The sequence below is a fragment of the Caretta caretta genome, chromosome 7, assembly GCF_965140235.1.
Source record: "Caretta caretta isolate rCarCar2 chromosome 7, rCarCar1.hap1, whole genome shotgun sequence".
Lineage (NCBI taxonomy): Eukaryota > Metazoa > Chordata > Testudines > Cheloniidae > Caretta > Caretta caretta.
Window position 1 is genome coordinate 98,021,424 of NC_134212.1, and position 22,371 is coordinate 98,043,794.

Consider the following 22,371-nt stretch of genomic DNA (forward strand, 5'->3'; position numbering starts at 1 on the left):
GTGAGGGAAGGTTCGGGCACTGGCATTCAGGTCCACGCACAGATCCCTTTACCCCTACTCTAGCTCAGTAGATAAAGCACTAGACTGGGACTCAGTAGACCTGGTTTCCATTACTGGCTTGGCCACTGCCTGCTAGGTGACTTTGGGCAAGTCACGTTGGTTCACTGTGTGTTAGCTTCCCCATCTGCAAAATGGGGGTGATCATACTGATCTCCTTTGTATAGTACATGATAGTGCTATATAAGCATTTTGTTCTATTATTATTATTACATGTAATACTGCTTCTCTGAATTATATACATTATGGCCCTATTCTATACACCCTCTTTGGACATTTGTTACACTTAGCGTTTGGGGACCTCTTTGCTTCCTGCTCCTCAAGGAACTGAAATTGAATGTTCTGGATGCACTGAGCTGGTGGCAGTTGGTCTCAGAATGAAGCAGGCCAGGACGCTTTGAGAGATGGGGGAATTAAGGTGCGGTCTCAGGTGCAGTTAGGCTCTCAAGGTTCCAGCCCATGGTGATATACACTCAAAGTCTCATGAGCAACAAAGGATTGCCCTAGTGGGGCTGCCCCATATAAACAGTCCAGTTAACCTCTGTATGTTTGTTTTAATGTTTATCCAAATAAAGACAAAAACCGAACACACAATAGTTCCCAATCCTATGCTATGAAAGCAGAGCTCCTCCTGCCTAGCACCAGGGACACTCCCTGAAGGAAGCAATCACACACTGGCCTGCAGTCCCCCAGAGTTCAGTTCTTTCAGTCCTGCCACCCCATTTGCAGGTATTCGCAAGTATTCAACTATCAAGGGGGCTAGCATGGCCCCCTTGCCAACAACAGGCTGCTGCTTAGCTGTTCTCTCCCAGCTCATGCCTTCTCTTCACAGGCTGCCTCTGACCTACTGCTCCTGCTCAATGCATCCTCTGGCTCCCTCCTGAGCCAGGTTCCCTCCCTTCCCAGTGCTGGATGAAGTATGGAGTCCTGTACTGGCAGGATGTTGTGCTGGAAGTTAACACTGCCCTCTAGGAGCTCACAGATTCATCACAACACCTTGAGAGAAGCAGGATTACAAGTAAGTAATGATTCCAGCAGGGGCCAAAATCACCTTATCCGATGAATTTGGCTGTCTTCCCCACTTGCTGTTGGGAAGAGCAGCCAACCACACCTAGCAGCTCAGCGTGGTGCTGCTCCCTTTTCCCCTCCAATGAGCAATGACATGGCCCTCTGCTCCTCCTTCCTCTCTAAAACACCTGGCCTGGGAAGGGGCAGAGTGGGGTGAAGAACCCCCGAAGCCCCTTCCCAGGCTTGAGGAGAGGAGTGAAGAACCCCAGGAGCTGCAGGGGAGGCAGAACAAATGTGGGGCCACAACTGATGTGTGAGGACTGAGGGGACAGGATTGATTTGGGGTTTGTGACAGAATTAATTGCTGGGCAGAAGGATGGGCAGATGGGGTAATGAGACCCTCACCCACACTTTTTCAGACCACTTTAAACACAGAGAAAAGCACTGTACAAAGAAGAAAAAACAAAGTTTGTATTTCAATTCATATATACAGAAGGAAATCTATGTCTTCTGTTAGCACAAATTCAAGTGCTGGACCAGATGCTTAGAGTGTGTCTGGAAGGCTTGACAGTACAAGACATCATAAAAGCTAGTGAGAATTAACTGATTTGATGAAGTGTCTATGAGAATATCCTCCTTGTTTGGGAAAGAAAGACCCTCCATTGGGATAGTGGTTTACATGTTAGATGAAGGTCAAGTCCTACACAATCTGACAAACGAAATGTAAGTTCCAGTGTGAAAACTGGTTCTCCATTACCCTAAGGGAATTGTAGTGAGAGGATAAGAAAGAGGAATCAGAGTTATTTCAGATGTCCTGTAAAGCTATTCTGGGAAGAAGTGTCAATATCAGTGTGATAATAGCAACTATAATTTGTAAAGAGAGTGTTACAATAGGTAACTTACCAATAAGGGGTGTTAAACATACTATCATATTCTACATATATGATAATTTCTAAGAATGTAAAAAATTCTACTTTCTGAAAGTGCTTGATAAGGGAGGACTGTATCAAACCTGAATATTGCAGTGTCTTAGCTTTCTCTCTATTATGCTTGAACACTGAACATGGTGTCAGAAGTGAGTTGGCGCCTACAGGCACAGGAAATCAGAAACAAAAAAAACAACTAAACAAAACCACACAAATGAAACAATAATCATAGCAGCATACCGGATTCCTGTCCCTGAGTAGATGGACGTAAAGGAGATGTGTTTAGCAATTGGACATTCTTTAGACCACTACAGAAAACTACAGAATAGCAACACAGAAACAAAAAAAAGAACAGCCAGCAGTCACACTATACATTCATTGTAATGGACAAAGGCTGACATATGCTCCAATAGCATCTAGATATATCAGCAGCAGATCAGGAGGACCTGTGTAAAATCCTAGCGGTGCCCCCAAAATAATTTTCAACCCACAAAAAATGTTGTATATGAAAAGTATCTTCAACAATTGTGATCAAGAATCTGGAGAAACAATAGATCAGAATATTGCCAGGCTACTGGACAATGGTTGACTCATCTGATTATCAAAGATTAAAAGATGAACGAATTTGGCATAGATTAGTAATAGGGATGAAAGATACAGACGCTTGAATGCAAATGCCTAGAAAGCCCCCAATAACTCTACCAAGAGCTATAGATGTGTGCAAAGCAAGTGAACAAGTTCATATCCAAATGCAGAGAATAAGTGGAGCAGACACACAGATAATTCACCAAGCAGCTCAGGGAAAGTAGTAAAACACAAAGAAAAATATACCAACATTCATGCAAAAGTAAATGTACAAATACAAAGTAGAAGCGACAAACAAAAACACAAAGAAAGACCAGGGAGTGGGGGAGGCAAGGTAACTGTAGAGAAAAACATGAGTATGGAAAAATGCCCTACATAAGGGGGTTATATACCATAATTGTGCCAAGAAAAATCATTATGCCAAAGCTTGCTGATGAGAAAAGCAAAGAAAGAAAAATTGCACCATATTAAGGAATCAGTAACACAGAGCACCAGATTTTGCACGTATGACATTAATGCAGTGCAAACCAGCAAAAATAATGACAGGTTTCAGAGTAACAGCCATGTTAGTCTGTATCTGCAAAAACAACAGGAGTACCTGTGGCACCTTAGAAACTAACAAATTTATTAGAGCATAAGCTGTCATGGGCTACAGCTCACTTCATCGACTGTAGCCCACGAAAGCTTAAGCTCCAATAAATTTATTAGTCTCTAAGGTGCCACAAGTCCTCCTGTTCTTTCAGCAAAAATAAATGGTTTATAATACTCAGACTAGCACCACATGCAAAGAGAAGACAGCAGCACACAAATTGGATACTAAATGCCAAATACACAGTGGGCCATTAGTGAATATGCTAAGCTACAAAAAAAGAAAAAAGAAAAACTGCAACCAAGAAAAGTCAAATTAAAACTATTCAATGGCAATGCCACTAAGACAGTGTAAATTACAAAAAGAATACCAAGGAAAAGTATAAAGGCTGAAATTTGAGGTAGAACATACAATACAGGAAACCCTGTTTTCAGCTAAAAATTAGTTCATGGAGTTACTGACACTCCTCCTGGGACAAATGTTTCACAAAATAGACACACAAGCAAAATAACCAACCTATCCAGAGCAGACAATGCAGCGTAGCATTCCCTGTAGCAGTACTGGATAAAGAAAGCTGGTACCTCGCGGCATATTGGACACCAGCAGGTCGATACAGATAGATGATAATGCCTCTTTGGATCCAATCTCCAGCAGGAAAATAATCAACATTATTAGCCATACCTACCAACAGGACTCTCAGGGATCAGTATCACAGCTGATGATATTCTAGTACACCAACGTGGGGACAGCATGGCAGAAGCTGTGGTAATCATGACCAGAACCTCACTTGTCTACGAGAAAGTGCCAGGGAAGTATCTGAAATTGAATAAATACAATATGAAATTGCAATTCACTGTAGTATCCTTCTTGGGACATTTGCTGACCTCCCAAAGGCTATAACAAAAGGAAAGAGCAATACAGTAGATGCCAACACCTAAAGATGTTAAATCAGTTCAGACACTTAGGGCTAGTCTACATTAGGAACACTAAAGCGCTGCCATGGCAGCGCTTTAACATGGCTCGTGTAGTCGTGGTAGAGCTCTCCCAGCACTCTAAAAAAAAACCATCTCCAGCACTGGTGCCCTGTCTATACTGGTGCTTTACAGCGCTGAGGGCTCAGGGCGGTGTTTTTTGCCAGTGTAGACAAGCCCTTAGGATTTGTGAACTTTCTGAAAAAAATTTTTCCAAGCCTCTCAGTTGTGTGTGAACCCTTGAGGCAACTACTGGACAAAGATGCAGCACACACATTGTTATCTCAACATGATCCTGCCATCACAGTTTCAAGTCAGCAGGACTTGATGAAATTCTCCCTAGGGTATTTAAGGAACTAGCCAAAGCAATCTCTCAACATTAGTGGTTATCTTCGAAAATTCATGGAGGACAGCTAAGGTCCCAGACCACTTGAGAAGGGCAAACATAGTTCCTATCTTGACCGCTCAGCCGAACTTTCATACCTATAGAAAGATATTGAAACAGATTTATTGTTTAATCTGATCAAACCTAGAGGATAATAAGGTGATACACAACATAAATTTGTCAAGAACAAATCCTGCCAAACCAACCTAGTTTCCTTCTTTGACAGTGTAGCCAGCCTAGTGTATAGAGGGGAAGCAGAAGAAGTTATATATCTGGACTTCAGTAAGGCTTTTGACACAGTCCCACATGACATTCTCGTAGGCAATATGGTCTAGGCTAGGTGAAGTTACTGTAAGGTGGATGCATAACTGATTGGAAGATTATTCTTAAAGAATAGTTACCCATCATTCAGTGTGAAACTGGGAGGATGTACCAAGTGGGGTCCTGCAGGGTTCTGTCCTAGGTTTAGTACTATTCAATATTTTCATTTATGACTTAAACGATGGAGAGGAGATTATGCTTACAATATTTGCAGAGGACACTAAGATAGGAGGGGTTGTATTCACTTTGGAGGACAGGATTTCCAGAATGATCTTTATAAATTGGAAAACGGGTGTGAAATCAATGAGAAAGTTGCATAGGAGAAAACCAGATGACAGGTGATAGAGGATGGCATCAGCAATCGGAAAGGGGCGGTGGAGCAATATAAGAAAAGAAAGATAAAGGTGGAAGGACTATGATATGATAAGCAAAAGTAGTTTGTATCTTGTTTCATAGATAAGCGAAAGTAATTTGTATCTAATGCAATGAAAATGCGGAGCCTAGGAACCTCTAGGTCAGCAATTCCTAAACTTTTGAGAGTTGAGTGCCCCCCCCTTACCCTGTCTGTGACTCCCCAGCCCCCCTGAGCAAGACAGAAGTTAGGGGGCCAAGACTAGGGCCGCAACTAGGGGTGGGTCTGGGCCGGGGCCGTAGCCAGGAGCTGCAGCAGGGGTGGGGGTGGGAGCGGAGCCACAGCTGGGTTGCGGTGGGGACCAGCAGCTGGCCCGCAGCGAGGTTCGACTTCACTCCCGGCCTTGCCACCAGCCTTGGTCCTGGACCAGAAATGGAGCCATGGCCAGTGGCTGAGGTTGGGGATGGGGCCAGGCATGCAGGGGCTGGGAGCCAGGGATGTGGCTGGGGGCCAGACCAGAGGAGAGCTGGGGATGGGAAGGGGCTGGGTGGCACTCCCTCCCCACCCCTGTGGGGCCTGGCCTGGGCCCTACCATGGGCCCCGGAGGGTCCTCCATGCTCCCTAGGAGGGTGCACCCCACACTTTAGGGACCTCTGTTCTAGATGCGATTGCAATTCAAATGATAATAATTAATCATTAAAAGAGGCTCTCAAAGGAGATTGTAAAGAGGTGGGCCTCCCTAAGCACCTCCTTTTGGCCAGATATGGCACTGCAGGTGAGCCCCACCTCACTGGGTATCAACCATTCTGCTTGCACAGATCAAAGCAATAAGAAGCCAAACCAAACTAGTGAAAAGAACTATCGCCTTTACTGAAGCCCCAGAGAAAGAGTACATGTGAAAACAAATCAAACGCCCTTACCTCAGGACCCAAGTTCAGATCTCCCAATTATATATCCAAAACACAGTCACTATGCCTGGTCACACTAACCTCCTGGGAGCTGGAGAGAGATCACCTCCTTGTGCAGGCTACTCAGCTTTTAGGCTCTTCCCCCCCCCCCCCCCACTCAGCTTCCTCTTTCTGTTAAAAGAAGTCACTGCGGCAGAGCAGGGAGTGTCCTAAATTGCTCCCTGGCTGATCTGTGAACTCCAGGCTGACCCTTGAAGGGTCAGTATACTCTTTCCTAGGGGTTATATGGTCAGAATGATGTTAAGATGGTGATTATTTTGAATGATCTGAGGGGAGCAAGGTAGGCGTCAGGAAAAGCCAAAGAGAAGGAGAGTTAGATCAGTGATATGAAAAGCAGCCAAGTGGGGGAGGAGGCTAAAGACCAAAAAAGAGGCCCTGAGATTTAGCCAGAAAAGGGTCATTGGTGAGACCACTTCCAGTAACACAGGAGGGTGGAAACCAGACTAGAGGGAATCAAGGATGGAGTATATGAACACAGCTTTACATAACCTAACTTTTTTTAATACATGTATTAAATTGGGCAAATGCAGAAAGCTATGATTGGCAACAGAAATGGAGAGAAGAAGCTATTCAAAAAATGAAAGTTCCCTCCGATTCCATGAAAGAGCTGATATTATCTTGTGATACCTTCCTTCTCCACTCCTGGCACAGGATCACTCATGATCCCAAAAAAGTCGACTCAGCTGATTGATTATGCTTCCTGCTTACTCATATAGGTAAAGAAGGGTTATTCTCAGTTTGAATAAATGGTTTAGCAGTCATATTCAGTCCGAAGAAAGTCCACCAGTCATTTTTGTAACTTAATAACTAAATAAATATGGTCAATCTTTTACTCTGTTAACAAAACCAATCTTGCAGTTCCCACATAAGCAAAATTCCCAATGACTTTGATCAGAACTCTCACTGATTCCAATGGGGTTTCACCTGTATTAAGACTATAAGATTGTGACCACTTTTCTTTTGCCTAATGGGAGAAACAAGCAGGTGAAGAAAGTGTTCTAAGTCCTTGTGACATTCCCCAGGGTATAGTCTGGACTGTTGAACAGCAGTGTCCCCTGAACTCTTAGCCTGGGGTGCCTTTTACACTACTTTGCTGGTAAACAACCACCTCCCCAGGGTCTACTCACACACAGCCACTAGCATGTAAAAATCACTCCCAGCTGAATACTCTCCCCAGCCATCCAGAAATTATATACAGGGCAACACCCATATAGTCTTAGCCCCAGTCCTCTCCCCCAGAAACATGTGTCTTGTACTGCTTAGTATTCTACTGGACAGTGCAAACTCATAAGAAGTCCCTCATTCCAACACTGGGGATGATATATGACCAGCCTTGTTATCCCAAATGGATTTTTCCACACACTTTAATCCAAACGCAAACTGGTGAAGATAAAACGATAAAACAAGTTTATTAATTAGAGAAAGATACATTTTAAGTGATTACAAGTATAGAGGCATATAAGTCAGGATTGGTTACAAAAAGAAATAAAAAGATAAACATGCAAGCAAATTCCTAAACTTTACCAAGGCTAATAGAAAAACACAAGGACTTTTTCCTCACCAAAAGCCTACAGTAGTCTGCTGGCTGGAAAATCTCCAGGCCAGGATCACTCCCCCGAGTTCAATGATGCTTCTTTTGTCTTTCAGGTGATCTTGCTGCTGTGAGTAGAGATGGAGGGGAGAGGTGAGGTGGAGGTCAGTGTCCCATTTTATATCCCACTCCCCTCTTTGAGGGTAACCCCTCCTCAGCCAGAGTGTAGACTAACAGTATCCTGTGTATGGGAGGTTTGAAGTGTTTTTGGGACAAAATGTAAATTCTTTGTTTATACCTCCCCCCTGCCAGTGAATAGTCAATTAAATAGGTAATGACCGTTTAGCACTTTGCTGATGTGCCAGCATATCCTTGTCTTTGAGAAAATGATTTGTGGGCATTACCCAGAGCTACAACATATTTCAGTAACAATTCTATAGCAAAATTTCATAATTTTTACATGCAGTGATGTTACACCCATTTCAACAAGATAGCAATATTCAGCAGATTATGAGTTTTCAAATGATATCTCACAAGGCATTCTTTATACTAAATATATCAAACATATAAAAGTGGTGAACATGAGGTATAGGGTGTCACACTCCTACTCACAGGCATCAATATCTTGCAAGCTCTGAGTTCATTATTTCCCCGTCTGTCTCTTCTTTTCCTCCTCTGGAGCAAGCGAGGTGGACATGAGGAAGTTTTCTTTTTTAAACAAATTAGGTCCCTTTCAGCAAAGCTCCTCCTGCTACTGGCTTCTGAATCCCTGTTCACTGCAGATTGCTCCCAGGGAAAAAAGATGAGGTGGCTTGGATTGTTTTTTCTAGACACCCAGCATGTTAGTCACTTGAGCAACTGACAATAAGCAGGTTTCAGAGTAGCAGCCATGTCAGTCTGTATCCACAAAAAGAACAGGAGTACTTGTGACACCTTAGAGACAAACACATTTATTTGAGCATAAGCTTTTGTGGGCTACAGCTCACTTCATCATGGAGTGAGTTGTAGCTCACGAAAGCTTATGCTCAGATAAATGCGTTACCTAGGGAGGTGGTAGAATCTCCTTCCTTGGAGGTTTTTAAGGTCAGGCTTGACAAAGCCCTGGCTGGGATGATTTAACTGGGAATTGGTCCTGCTTCGAGCAGGGGGTTGGACTAGATGACCTTCTGGGGTCCCTTCCAACCCTTATATTCTATGATTCTATGATTCTGTTCTTTTGACAATAAGCAAGCTCCACTGGTTCACAGATGTTCTGTACCTGTGCTGGTCCTAGCATTTGGCTGCCACAGTGCTCTTCACTCTCATAACATCATAGATCTGACAGAGTTAGGATGCTCTGAAGGGGTAGTTCATTCCCCCTACCAATTTTTAAATTAAGAAACAATCCCTAATAGTTCTATAGGGTCTTTTTGTTCTGTTTAAAGAGTAGCTCTCATTTTCTGATTTTTAGATCTATATTTCAAAATTCATCACCTGCCTTTGGTTCCAAGTGAGAAGAGGTGCTGCCGATGGATAGAGGGGACAGCATTCATCATATCAACACGAAGGAGCTGAGAACCAGAGTCCCAGCTGCTCTGCTAGAAACTCTTCCTGCAGGAGGGGGACAAAGGAACCAGCTCTAGATATGCAACAGGAAACCCATAAACTACCTGCTCCTGAGGGTGGGATATAAAATATAACACCATGATCATGGAAGTACATTACTTACAAACACAAAAATACAGTACTAGTGGAAAATACATTAACCAAATATCACTGTTTCATACTGCAGATGATCAAAAGATTACATGAATTTTAATCCTTTGCAAAATACAGTATAATCTCTCCCCTTTCACCTATTAATATATCTATAAAAGAGCTAGTAACATGGTTACAGGGCAAGCAGCACTTTAGGCCCCTTTCAGCCCTTCTCAAGCATATCCTTCAGGTGACAGGCCTGGCTTCCTGCACCTTTCTCAAAGGGTCAAACCACGTGATCCATCCACTCTTGGATTGCATCTCTGGGGGGGCAACCCCGTTTCTCAACCATGTTAACCCAACAGGCCCAGCTGTTTTCCCTCATTGTTGTCCTTTAATAACGTTAGATGGAATCCTGTGGCTGAGAGTGAATGGGTTGTAAAAGGAGGTGAAGAGCTTGTACATTTCAGCAACTGTGGGGTTTGCAAAGTAAAAGAGATTTGTGTTAACAGGGCAAATTGAAGCATTGCTAAAAGAGGACAGAGTTAAGTTTGGATGGACAACCTTAACTGCATTTCCTGGTTTTCAGAAGTCTGAGTTTTTACTCAATTCAACATTCTGCAAGGGGACAATATACCACCAAGCAATCTTAACTCTACATTAACATAGTTTTTTGCCTTTGAATTCATCCAAAGATATATAGCAAGTAGAGGAAAGGGATAAAACAAAGGTCTATACTTGTATTTCCCCTTACCTAAACCTTAATATTTCCTTGCAAGCTTTGGTAAATTCCATTCATCCCAGTTACCTCCATCTATGTTTGGGAGAGAGAGAGAGAGAGAGAAGGGTCTGCTCATTGCAGTTTTTCCCTTTCTCTGTGTCTTTGTCAGCATCTCCTTCCTGGGCAGCTGCCGACAACCCACTCAACACTTCCCCCTCTTTCTTCCTACTCTAACATCTCTAAGGTGCAATATGTTTTGAATCTAGGCTTAGATCTAGAAAGAGTAAACCTTGTCAGCTGGGTTGGAGCCAGGTAAGACCGTTTTCCAATCAATAGTTTCCCCATTGTTTCTTCAATGACCCTTGATATTCTGTGGACCGTACCTTATATTTGCCATCGTTTTATTTCCTGTTTGTTCTCCTCTTCTTCCCCTCCTCCAGCAGCCTACTTTGATTTAACTCCTTGCAGTCAGATAGTATAATATCAACTAGGTAAACTGAGGTGCATGTGCTATTTGCAAAAAAATAATTATACACATAACTCCCTTATTTTCCACAGCTAGATATTATTATCAGACAACTTTAATAGATGACATTAAAATGGAAATGAAGGGCTTTGACCTAACAAGAAAACATCCTGCTTTATTAGTATCTACTCACCATTATAGTTTGTTAATATGTGACATTCTTGAGTATGTGCTTTTTTAATGGATTTGATTATTATACTATTCTCAAACACACATACACACACTTCATCATGAAGCATTTAAGGTTGCTATACACACAACATATCTGACACGAACTAACAAAGCAAGGAAATTAAAACATAAGCCATCCAACTGTACATACCTCCTAGCTGTACACCCAGAGGCACTCACCTTACCCTTACTTCAGCAACCACACACCATGGTCTTAATGCGGTAAAGGGGTATGTGCAGAATGTCAATATGGGCACGGGTTAGTCTGGGGTTTGGCTGGTGATAGAATTAGGGTTGGTTGGTGGTCATTGGCTAAAGCTGGGGTTAGCATTGGTGGCAGCTGTGTCCCCCACACGAAGGTTAGGGTGGAGTCCGTTTATCATCCCACCAAAATTCCCAAATCCCCAACATTTAAAAATGAATAGTCAGACCCTCCCCCCCAAAAAATCGTGAGATTGGCCACAGTATCATGAGGCTTTTTTAAGGATGTTTCAATGATTTTGAACTATTTCTGCCATCCCCAGGGTGTGTGTGTGAAAATTAGTGGTGCCAATTTATAGCAAGAAACAAGATTTGCCCTCCTACATCAGTTCATTTAGTGCCCTCCAGCCTTCACATCTGTCCCAGTCTCCAACCACGTCAACTGTTGTGTGGCTGATTGGCAGCTCTGTACATACACACCCAAACTCCATGTCTCGCCTCTGCTCCTCCTGGAGCTGTGGAAGATCTTCAGCTTGTGAGGCAGGCAGGCAGCTCCGGGGATCTTCACTCCCCTTTCTCACTCTTGGTGTGGTAAGCACAGAGGGGGGCAAGGGAAGAGCAGATTACACAGAAGCTAACCTATTGTTCATAAACCACCCTGAGCTTTCTGCTCCCTCCTTCCCACTCCCCTTTGGTAAGAATGGGGTCAGCTGATCTCCCCTTCCCCCTCCCGGCCCCAGTCCCTCTCCTTCCCCAAAACTGCTCTGGCTTCTGCCTCCTGCATGCGGCTGTCATTGACTCTTCTTTACTAGGGGACAGGGAATGCAGCCAATCAGAGGGGGCTGTCAGAAAACAAACAAGTTACTGAAGGCTTGAGCTTCTTGTGTCATCACTAGGCTAGCTCCAGCAGGGGCCAGAATTGCATTACTTGTCATAAAAATCACAAGAGTTCCCAACACTGGATTAGGGTGGAGCCCCGGATGGTGGCACCTAGCCAAGATTAGGGTGGGGACCCAGCTGGTGGCACGAGGCCAGGGTTAGGGTGAGGACCCAGCTGGTGGCACGAGGCCAGGGTTTGGAGTATTATCAATCCCAGAAATCTGAAAATAATAGGTCAACCCCCCCCCACCCCCCAATAATTTTTTTTTTTTTCAAAAAAAGATAATACTGTGATTTTTGCCATCTGTCTCTTGATTTTTTAACTCCCCAGGTCCATCCCCCACTATATACATATGACAATTATTGTTGCCAATTCTCCCAAGTTCATTGAGGCCCCTGCTGGAGGAGCTCTCTCAGCTGACTCATGGTGCATTGCTTCCAGTTTCTCCCCAACCCCTGCATTCTAATTAATTAGTTCTGAGCCATCCCCCCTCAACTTCCCATAGCATCCACCTCTGCAACTGATTAGGCACCCTGCCCCTTACCCCCCAGTGCACCTCTGCTTTCGTGTAGCTCCAGGGGCTCTTCCCCTCACCAGATGCTGAAGGGATGGAGGGGAGAGGAGCAGGCTGACCCATTTTTCACAAGAGGGCAGGAGGGAGCAGGGCTGGCCAGAGCTGCAGGACTCTTTCTGCTCCCCTCTGACCTCCTGTGAGCATGGTGTGTGCTGCTCCCTCTGCACCTGAGGGGGGAGGGCAAGAGTTCTGCCACCCTCCTGCAGCAGCTGTGATTGGCCTCTCTTCTGCAGGCAATGGGTAAGTGGAGAAAACAGCCACTCAGCAGGGGCTGTCCCATGGGTAGGCCTGGAAATCATATGAGGAGTGGAGCTTCTGGCCTTATCTCCATCCTGGCTCCAAGAGACACCAAAATTGCCCTACAATGAAATCAAGAGCACTGGCAGGGCTGCAGGTGATGAGGCTCCCTAGCCCAGGGTTAGAGTTAGAGAGGGTGGGGCTTCCTAGGCCAGGGTGGAGGCATTGCATGTTGTTTGCTGCTGTTGCTGGGGAGTTACTGACTATAGGAACCTGTCATCTGAGATAGTCTGCAGCCACTAATGGGCTTCTCACATTATCCAGTACCCTTTCCTGCCTCTTCCTCGCTGCTGCTGCTGTCTGGGAACCCACATGGTGCAGCAAGATAGGACGTAGAAAGGTCATCGGTGCAGCAGACTCCACAGCAATGCGAGGGTATGTCTACACTGGAGCTGGAGGTTTAATTTTCAACTTGAGGAGAGATACCAGCACTAACTCGGATTGAGCTAGTGCACTAAAAATAGCAATGAGGCTGTGGTGATGCAAGCAGCAGGAAGGGCTAGCTGCCTCAAGTATGATCCTGTCCCAGATGCTATGTGCTTGGGGAAGCTAGCCCCTGCCACTGCTTCCACCACCGTGGCCACACGTCTCTGTTGTTAGCGCACTAGCTCAATCAGAGGTATGCCTCATTGAGCTGGAAATCACCCTTTCCCACTCCATTGTGGACATATCCTTAGACAGCCTGGGGTTGCAACTGCAGGCAAAGACCTACTGGCAATTCAAGGAAACTGCACCTGTATTCCCCTTGTGGTCCTGCAAGGCACCCATTTTTAGATTCCCAGTGCCTCAGCTGTCACCTCTCTTGGGCAGAGACTTGCATCTCTCTTCCTCATCACTGGGGCTTTTCCAGGCTACACAGTTCCCTGCCTATACTGTGAATTCACCAACAAAGTCATGTTGCCTAAGGAGGCCTGCTTTGCCTTCTCCTGAGAGGCTATAAGCAGTGTAATTGCCACAGTTATAAAAGTACCACACAGCTCTTTCTAAGCAAGCACATTTATTATTTAGGTGAAAGCAATATGGAGAAAACATTAAAAACAAGAAGAGAAGCTACATGCATGCTAAAATGCTCAGCAGAGATCCCCTCCCCCATCTCCCACAGAGGCTCTGGTCAATGTCAGTCCTTCCAACCCTTCCCTAAGGATTGGAGCCCTCCCCTTGGACAGATGGTCCTGTCTGTTTTCCATGTAAGAATGAAGGCCCTGAGTCAGTTTAAACTCAGGTTATTTATCCAAAAGTCCTTTCTTTGTCTGTTGACCTCTGAAGAAGCCAGTCTCAACTAGTATATGCACGCCTCCACAGGAGGGGGTGCCCCTTGTGAGGTGTTACAATCTGAGTGAATTTGTTTAGGTCACCCTATGCTGTTCTTAGTGCCTGAAGGGACTGTGGTCACCCTCCCCCATGCAATTACATACAATCCCTGGCCCAATGATACATAAACTTCATACAGTAAGATTTCCCAAAGATACTACAGGAAATTGCCATTTCTGGCAGACCCACAGCTCAGCTGATGTGTGAGAATCCAACTGAAATGTGGGCATATGTGAGAGAGCTATCAAATGAATAAGCAGCATATGAGACACTTGGCCATCCTACTTTGGGTCCAGTTCATGGTTAGTAATGGGACCAGTTTCTAGGGGAAAGTTAGCTTTAGGGATGGGGGCAATTTGCGGGCCTGGGTTAGTTTGGGGCCCTTAGCAGGGGACTGGCCTAAGCTTAGGTTTGAGGCCAGGAGGTAAGCGTGGGATAGGTTTATGGCAGGGTACAGGCTTTGACTAGACTTGGGCTGTGGCTAGGTTGGCAGGCCCAGGCTAAGTTTTGGGGTAGTATAGCTGGCAGGTTGTCAAGGTTCCTCCCCCACTCCGAAACTCTAGGGTACAGATGTGGGGACCTGCATGAAAACCTCCTAAGCTTACTTTTACCAGCTTAGGTTAAAACTTCCCCAAGGTACAAATTAATTTTGTCCTTTGTCCTTGGAATATCCACTGCCACCACCAAACTCTAACTGGGTTTACTGGGAAACATAGTTTAGACACGTCTTTCCCCCCAAAATCCTCCCAACCCTTGCACCCCACTTCCTGGGAAAGGTTTGGTAAAAATCCTCACCAATTTGCATAGGTGACCACAGACCCAAACCCTTGGATCTGAGAACAATGAAAAAGCATTCAGTTTTCTTACAAGAAGACTTTTAATAGAAATAGAAGTAAAGGAATCACCCCTGTAAACCCAGGATGGTAGGTACCTTACAGGATAATTAGATTCAAAACATAGAGAATCCCTCTAAGCAAAACCTTAAGTTACAAAAAAGACACACAGACAGAAATAGTCATTCTATTCAGCACAATTCTTTTCCCAGCCATTTAAAGAAATCATAATCTAACACATACCTAGCTAGATTACTTACTAAAAGTTCTAAGACTCCATTCCTGGTCTATCCTTAGCAAAAGCAGCATATAGACAGACACAGACCCTTTGTTTCTCTCCCTCCTCCCAGCTTTTGAAAGTATCTTGTCTCCTCATTGGTCATTTTGGTCAGGTGCCAGCGAGGTTACATTTAGCTTCTTAACCCTTTACAGGTGAGAGGATTTTTCCTCTGGCCAGGAGGAATTTTAAAGGGGTTTACCCTTCCCTTTATATTTATGACACAGGTACAGGCTAAGTTTGGGGGTGGGGCCCTTTGGTGGGCCTGGAGATTCAGAGCTGGAGCTTGCTGGCAGCCTAAGAGAGGCTCGGTGCTGGTGATTAGGGTTGGGGATGTTGCAATCAATAATTCGATTCACAATTATCAATACCTTGTGCTTTGAGTTATTTTTTTTAAAGTCTACAACTCCCTTTAAAACGTCAATTGTAAAATATTAACTATACTCTGCTTGGGGAAGTGAGATTGATGGTAAGATGTTGTTTTGTAGCTCATCCCTTCAGGAGGTCCTATTCATGAAACAATAATATGTCTGTGTCGTCAGTAGTACATAGTATTCTTCAAATGATAAAACTGCAAACATTAAACAAACCATGGTACTCTTCTTTATCTCCACAAAGTACCAAATCTTGTTTCCTGCATATTTTCACAGGAACATGCAGAGCTGTTGATGTTAAAATGTTGTTGCAGTGCAGCTGTCCTCTGCTGCAGAGGAAAGCAGTTGTAACAGGATAACTCCCATTCCACCGGAAAGAGTGTACTGTCCACTTTAAAGGAATAATAAAGTAAGCACTCTCATGCTGGTTATGCAATTCCAGTATAATCATATCTGACTTTTACTTTCATCACTATCTTTATAGCTTTACTGGCTGGCTCACGCTTTTATTAGAATGGATGGATATAAACTGTTCAGGAAAGACAGGCAGGGCAGAAAAGGTGGGGGAGTTGCACTGTATGAAAGAGAGCAGTATGACTGCTCAGAGCTCTGGTATGAAACTGCAGAAAAACCTGAGAGTCTCTGGATGAAGTTTAGAAGCATGAGCAACAAGGGTGATGTCGTGGTGGGAGTCTGCTATAGACCACCGGACCAGGGGGATGAGGCTTTCTTACGGCAAGTAACAGAAGTTACTAGATCACAAGCCCTGGTTCTCAAGGGAGACTTCAATCACCCAGATATCTGCTGGGAGAGCAATACAGCGGTGCACAGACAATCCAGGAAGTTTTTGGGAAGTGTAGGGGACAATTTCCTGGTGCAAGTGCTGGAGGAACCAACTAGGGGGAGAGCTCTTCTTGACCTGCTACTCACAAACCAGGAAGAATTAGTACAGGAAGCAAAAGTGGATGGGAACCTGGGAGGCAGTGACCATGAGATGGTCGAGTTCAGGATCCTGACCCAAGGAAGAAAGGAGAGCAGCAGAATATGGATCCTGAACTTCAGAAAAGCAGACTTTGACTCCCTCAGGGAACTGATGGGCAGGATCCCCTGGGAGAATAACATGAGGGGGAAAGGAGTCAAGGAGAGCTGGCTGTATTTTAAAGAATCCTTACTGAGGTTACAGGGACAAACCATCCCGATGTGTAGAAAGAACAGTAAATATGGCAGGCGACCAGCTTGGCTTAACAGTGAAATCCTTGCTGATCTTAAACACAAAAAAGAAGCTTACAAGAAGTGGAAGATTGGACAAATGACCAGGGAAGAGTATAAAAATATTGCTCAGGCATGCAGGAGTGAAATCAGGAAGGCCAAATCACACCTGGAGTTGCAGCTAGCAAGAGATGTGAAGAGTAACAAGAAGGGTTTCTTCAGGTATGTTAGCAACAAGAAGAAAGTCAAAGAAAGCGTGGGCCCCTTACTGAATGAGGAGGCAACCTGGTGACAGAGGATGTGGAAAAAGCTAATGTACTCAATGCTTTTTTTGCCTCTGTCTTCACGAACAAGGTCAGCTCCCAGTCTACCACACTGGGCAACACAGCATGGGGAGGAGCTGACCAGCCCTCTGTGGAGAAAGAAGTGGTTCGGAACTATTTAGAAAAGCTGGACATGTACAAGTCCATGGGGCTGGATGCGCTGCATCCGAGAGTGCTCAAGGAGTTGGTGGATGTGATTGTAGTGTCATTGGCCATTATCTTTGAAAACTCATGGCGATCGGGGGAGGTCCCGGACGACTGGAAAAAGGCTAATGTAGTGCCAATCTTTAAAAAAGGGAAGAAGGAGGATCCTGGGAACTACAGGCCAGTCAGCCTCACCTCAGTCCCTGGAAAAATCATGGAGCAGGTCCTCAAGGAATCAATTCTGAAGCACTTAGAGGAGAGGAAAGTGATCAGGAACAGTCAGCATGGATTCACCAAGGGAAAGTCATGCCTGACTAATCTAATTGCCTTCTATGATGAGATAAATGGCTCTGTGGATGAGGGGAAAGCAGTGGACATGTTATTCCTTGACTTTAGCAAAGCTTTTGACATGGTCTCCCACAGTATTCTTGTCAGCAAGTTAAAGAAGTATGGGGTGGATGAATGGACTATAAGGTGGATAGAAATCTGGCTAGATTGTCGAGCTCAACAGGTAGTGATCGATGGCTCCATGTCTAGTTGGCAGCTGGTATCAGGCGGAGTGCCCCAAGTGTCAGTCCTGGGGCCGGTTTTATTCAATATCTTCATTAATGATCTGGAGGATGGAGTGGATTGCACCCTCAGCAAGTTTGCAGATGACACTAAACTGGGAGGAGAGGTAGATACGCTGGAGGGTAGGGATAGGATACAGAGGGACCTAGACAAATTGGAGGTTTGGGCCAAAAGAAATCTGATGAGGTTCAACAAGGACAAGTGCAGAGTCCTGCCTTAGGATGGAAGAATCCCATGCACCGCTACAGACTAGGGACCGAATGGCTGGGCAGCAGTTCTGCAGAAAAGGACCTAGAGGTTACAGTGGATGAGAAGCTGGATATGATTCAACAGTATGCCTTTGTTGCCAAGAAGGCCAATGGCATTTTGGGATGTATAAATAGGGGCATTGCCAGCAGATCGAGGGACGTGATCGTTCCCCTCTATTCGACACTGGTGAGGCCTCATCTGGAGTACTGTGTCCAATTTTGGGCCCCACACTACAAGAAGGAAGTGAAAAAATTGGAAAATGTCCAACAGAGGGCAACAAAAATGATTAGGCGACTGGAACACATAACTTATGACGAGAGGCTGTGGGAACTGGCATTGTTTAGTCTGCGGAAGAGAAGAGTGAGGGGGGATTTGATAGCTGCTTTTTAACTATCTGAATGGGGGTTCCAAAGAGGATGGATCTAGTCTGTTCTCAGTGGTAGCAGATGACAGAACAAGGAGTAATGGTCTCAAGTTGCAGTGGGGGAGGTTTAGGTTGGATATTAGGAAAAACTTTTTCACTAGGAGGGTGGTGGAGCACTGGAATGGGTTACCTAGGGAGGTGGTGGAATCTCCTTCCTTAGAAGTTTTTAAGGTCAGGCTTGACAAAGCCCTGGCAGGGATGATTTAGTTGAGGATTGGTCCTGCTTTGAGCCGGGGGTTGGACTAGATGATCTCCTGAGGTCCCTTTCAACCCCGATATTCTATGATTAGAAATGTCTTTATATAGAGCATTTCATACTGGCTACATATCAGATGAAAATCTTAAATCCAGTGTAATGTTTTGCTGCATGAAAGCCCTTTTATGGGCCTGAGGGATGGGCCCTTTGTTGTTTTCAGAGACTGATTTTAGCAAGGTCTCTGAATTCATCTCAGCACTTTATTAAATGGGGATGTTTTGTCCCTTGCAAACTGCACAAAACATGGCTTGAAGCAAAATATTTCAGCGTTTTTGTCCTCCTTTTAATTTTCCCCTCTATGTTTTTTCACCCTTCTAGGAAGGGATAAGAGGTCATGTATGGAGCTGTTGTGGAAGTTTATTATTTTCAGAAGTTTATTATTTCCTAGAAGTAGGAAATGGAAAAGCTCTATTAGGTCATCTACTCTCTTTCTCTCTCAGCCAGTACTGGATTGTCGCTTTTTGTAAACTTAGTGTTTTTCCACTCTACTTTTAAATGGCCTAAGCAATGGTGGTGGTGGCGAATTCCACCATCTCCCATGGGAGATTATTATACAGTCTTAAGACATCAGGACATTTTTCCTCTACATTTTCCCCTCTCTCTCATTAATCCAAATTATAACCCCCTTTACCATCCTAAGCAACTTCTCTCTCCCTTGAAATTTACTCACTTCAATTATTTGTAGATTGTTATTGTCCCTCTGTCTGGAGTGAACCACAACTGAGAGTGCCTACCTCAGGGCAGACTGTCAAAAACAGGGCAGGCACCTCAAATTGGTGGTATGTTCTATAATTAGATTTCACCAACCCAGTAACAAATGTGAACTCCTGGATCACCATGGAGTCACAGACAGACCCCTTCGGCTCTCCGGTCTATCTAGCCACCCAGGCAAGCCGGACTTAGTGCTAATTGGTCACTATACCAAAAATCTCAAAACATTCAGGTTACTTCGAGTCCTGGGACCAGTCATGTACCTCAGATCAATTTGTATCTCAGATCACATACCACAGACAACACTTGTAGCCAGTCCCATAATAAACTACCTGTGATGTTCCTCTCTGGCATTATCTGGACCAGTGATCTGCTAGGCCTCTCCACTCCTTGACTCTGGGAGCCAGCCTTACCCTGCTCTGCCTTACCCCCTACTCCTGGGCTGTTCACGCACAGCCTCCGGCATGTAAGCTGCTCCCAGCTACTTGCAAGTGAATGACACTAGCCAATATCTCCGGTCCCAGAAATAACCCTCGGAATCTCCACCTTGCAGTGTCCAGTTATGCCCACTGGATGCTGCAAGCTTATATAAGTTTGTCAATTTAACAAAGAAATTGATCTGTACCAGGCTTGTTCTCCCCAGGGGAGTCTCTGACACACTGCAAACTAAATGTAATGCTTCAGGTAGAATAAACAAACAGATTTATTAACTATGAAGATAGATTTTAAGTGATTATAAGTCAAAGCATAACAAGTCAGATTTGGTCAAATGAAATAAAAACAAAACGCATTCTAAGCTGATCTTAACACTTTCAATGTCCTTACAAACTTAGATGTTTCTCGCCACAGGCTGGCTCTTCAGCCAGGCTCTCCCCTTTGATCAGTGGTTCAGTCGCTTGGTGGTGATGGTGTCTGTAGATGTAGGCGGAAGAGAGAGAGCATGGCAAAATGTCTCCCCCTTTTATCATGTCCTTTCTTTCCTCTTGGCTTTGCTCTCTTCCCCCCACCCCCTCCCCCCTTCAGAGTCAGGTGAGCATTACCTCATTGCAGTCCCAAACTGCCCAAAGGAAGGGGGTGACTCCCTCGAAGGTCTAACAGATTCTTTTGTTGCTGCCTGAGTCAGTGTCCATTGTTCCTGTAAGGCTGGGTTGGGTTTGTCCCATCCATGCCCTGGCAAGGTGTGAACTGCCTCTCTGTTCTTGGAGAGTTTTTGCATGGGCTTGCTTTAAGCCATGAGGATACATTTTCAGCCTCATAACTATATACATGAAATTATAACCTATAACCTTACTATAACATCACTATAACAACCATGCTCAGTGCATTATGAGCCTTCCAAAGACACCCAACATGACAAACTTTGCATTGGATACCACACAATCATTTTATAAAGATGAACATGGGGGTGTAGGGTGTTCCCCCGAGGTACAGAGTGTCACACTACCTAAAGGTTTATTAACTAGAAAAAAGAAATAAGAGTTATTTACAGGTTAAACAAGCATGCATATATACACAAGTGAGTTTCGGTCTGTGATTCAAAAGGTGACAGAATTGTAGTAATCTGTCAATTCAAAGTGTCTTTCAGGGCTAAGCCAAGCCAAGTAGCATGGGAATCGCTTTGCTTATGTTAAGGAATCTTTGCCCCTCAGAGTCCAGATAGCATGAAAGAGATCCAGTTTCTCCTTGTGAGGGATTTTTATTCCCTCCATTCCAGACTCCAAAACTGATGGGATGAGTTCATATGTTCCTGGACAGAGTTAAAAATGCCATCAACAAAGTCTCTGTCATTTGATGCTACACAATACTTCATTTGCTTTCAATAGGCCACGGACAAGTAGTTTACCTTAATCAATGCTTTTTTTTCCTTTTTGGTGAGTTACACAATTACAGAGGTTTACAATGCAAAAACACTTGATATAAAGCTTTATACCATCGGCTACAGAGTTTATAAGTGAGTCAATACGTCCAGCATCCTACCAACGTATTATAAAGTCTAAACACCAGAACACATTCTTATCCACTGAACATCTAATATCTGTTTTGATATTGCATATAGGTAAGCAAGACTGGTTTCCAGCTATGCATTTGTAAGTGTTCAGTGAGGTCTGGGGCCTTGGCATAAGTTGGCACCTGGTCCACTAGTGTCACAGTTACGTCCCACATCACCTTAGTCACTTAGGATATGTTGACCTTGCAGTGTAAGTCTAGGCTCAGACTCAGGCTCAAGCCTAACCCCCTTTCTGTCTACACACAAATCATACTAATCCAGGGCTTGCACCCAGGTTCCTAGGATCCTGCAAGGCTGCAGAATCCAACCTGAGTCAAGCCATGAATCAGCCTTCAAGCCCTGTTGCTTTGCAGTGTAGATGCAGCCCCCCCTTGACTTGGGTCCTGGGAGTCTGCCAAAAGTATCCCACAATCCCATGGGTCAACTTCCTTTGTCCTCTCTGTCCCTTTTTGGCCCATGCAATCAGGCCCCATGAATGGCTGGGCAGGACAACTTAGCCTCATGCAGTCCTCGGTCTAGACCCCCTGTAACCATCCTTCAGTGGGTCACAACTGAGGATGCCAAATTCAGGACAAACTGCTGAGAAATAGGGCAAACACAATCCAAACCTGGTGGTTATTCTTTTATAAGATATACCAAACCAGCAAAAAAAGTAAACTCCTGTTTCACCACACTGGCTAACAAGAAGTCATAAAAGCAGTTTCCTTAGGCATTCCAATTCTTATATCACCACCCAAAACACTGGATTCAGAGACGAGTGGTTCTTTACAACCAGTCTCATCAAATAAACAGTTCTTCTGATCCCAAAGGACCAGCCACACACCTAGGTTAATATATAACTTCGATCTTACCCAAAAATTCACACTGTTGCCAATCCTTTACTATCTAAAATCTAAAGGTTTATTTATAAAAAGAAAGAAAGAAAGGTGAGTTAAAATTGGT

At 44.4% G+C, this 22,371-nt stretch overlaps 1 long non-coding RNA gene across 1 annotated transcript; it reads left to right on the plus strand.

The window, feature by feature from the left end:
* Positions 1-358: 358 nt before the first annotated feature.
* Positions 359-10,773, plus strand: LOC125639934 (uncharacterized). Its single transcript, XR_007357639.2, has 3 exons — positions 359-1,075; positions 7,810-7,857; positions 9,144-10,773. It is a non-coding gene; the product is annotated as an uncharacterized LOC125639934 (long non-coding RNA).
* Positions 10,774-22,371: the final 11,598 nt, after the last annotated feature.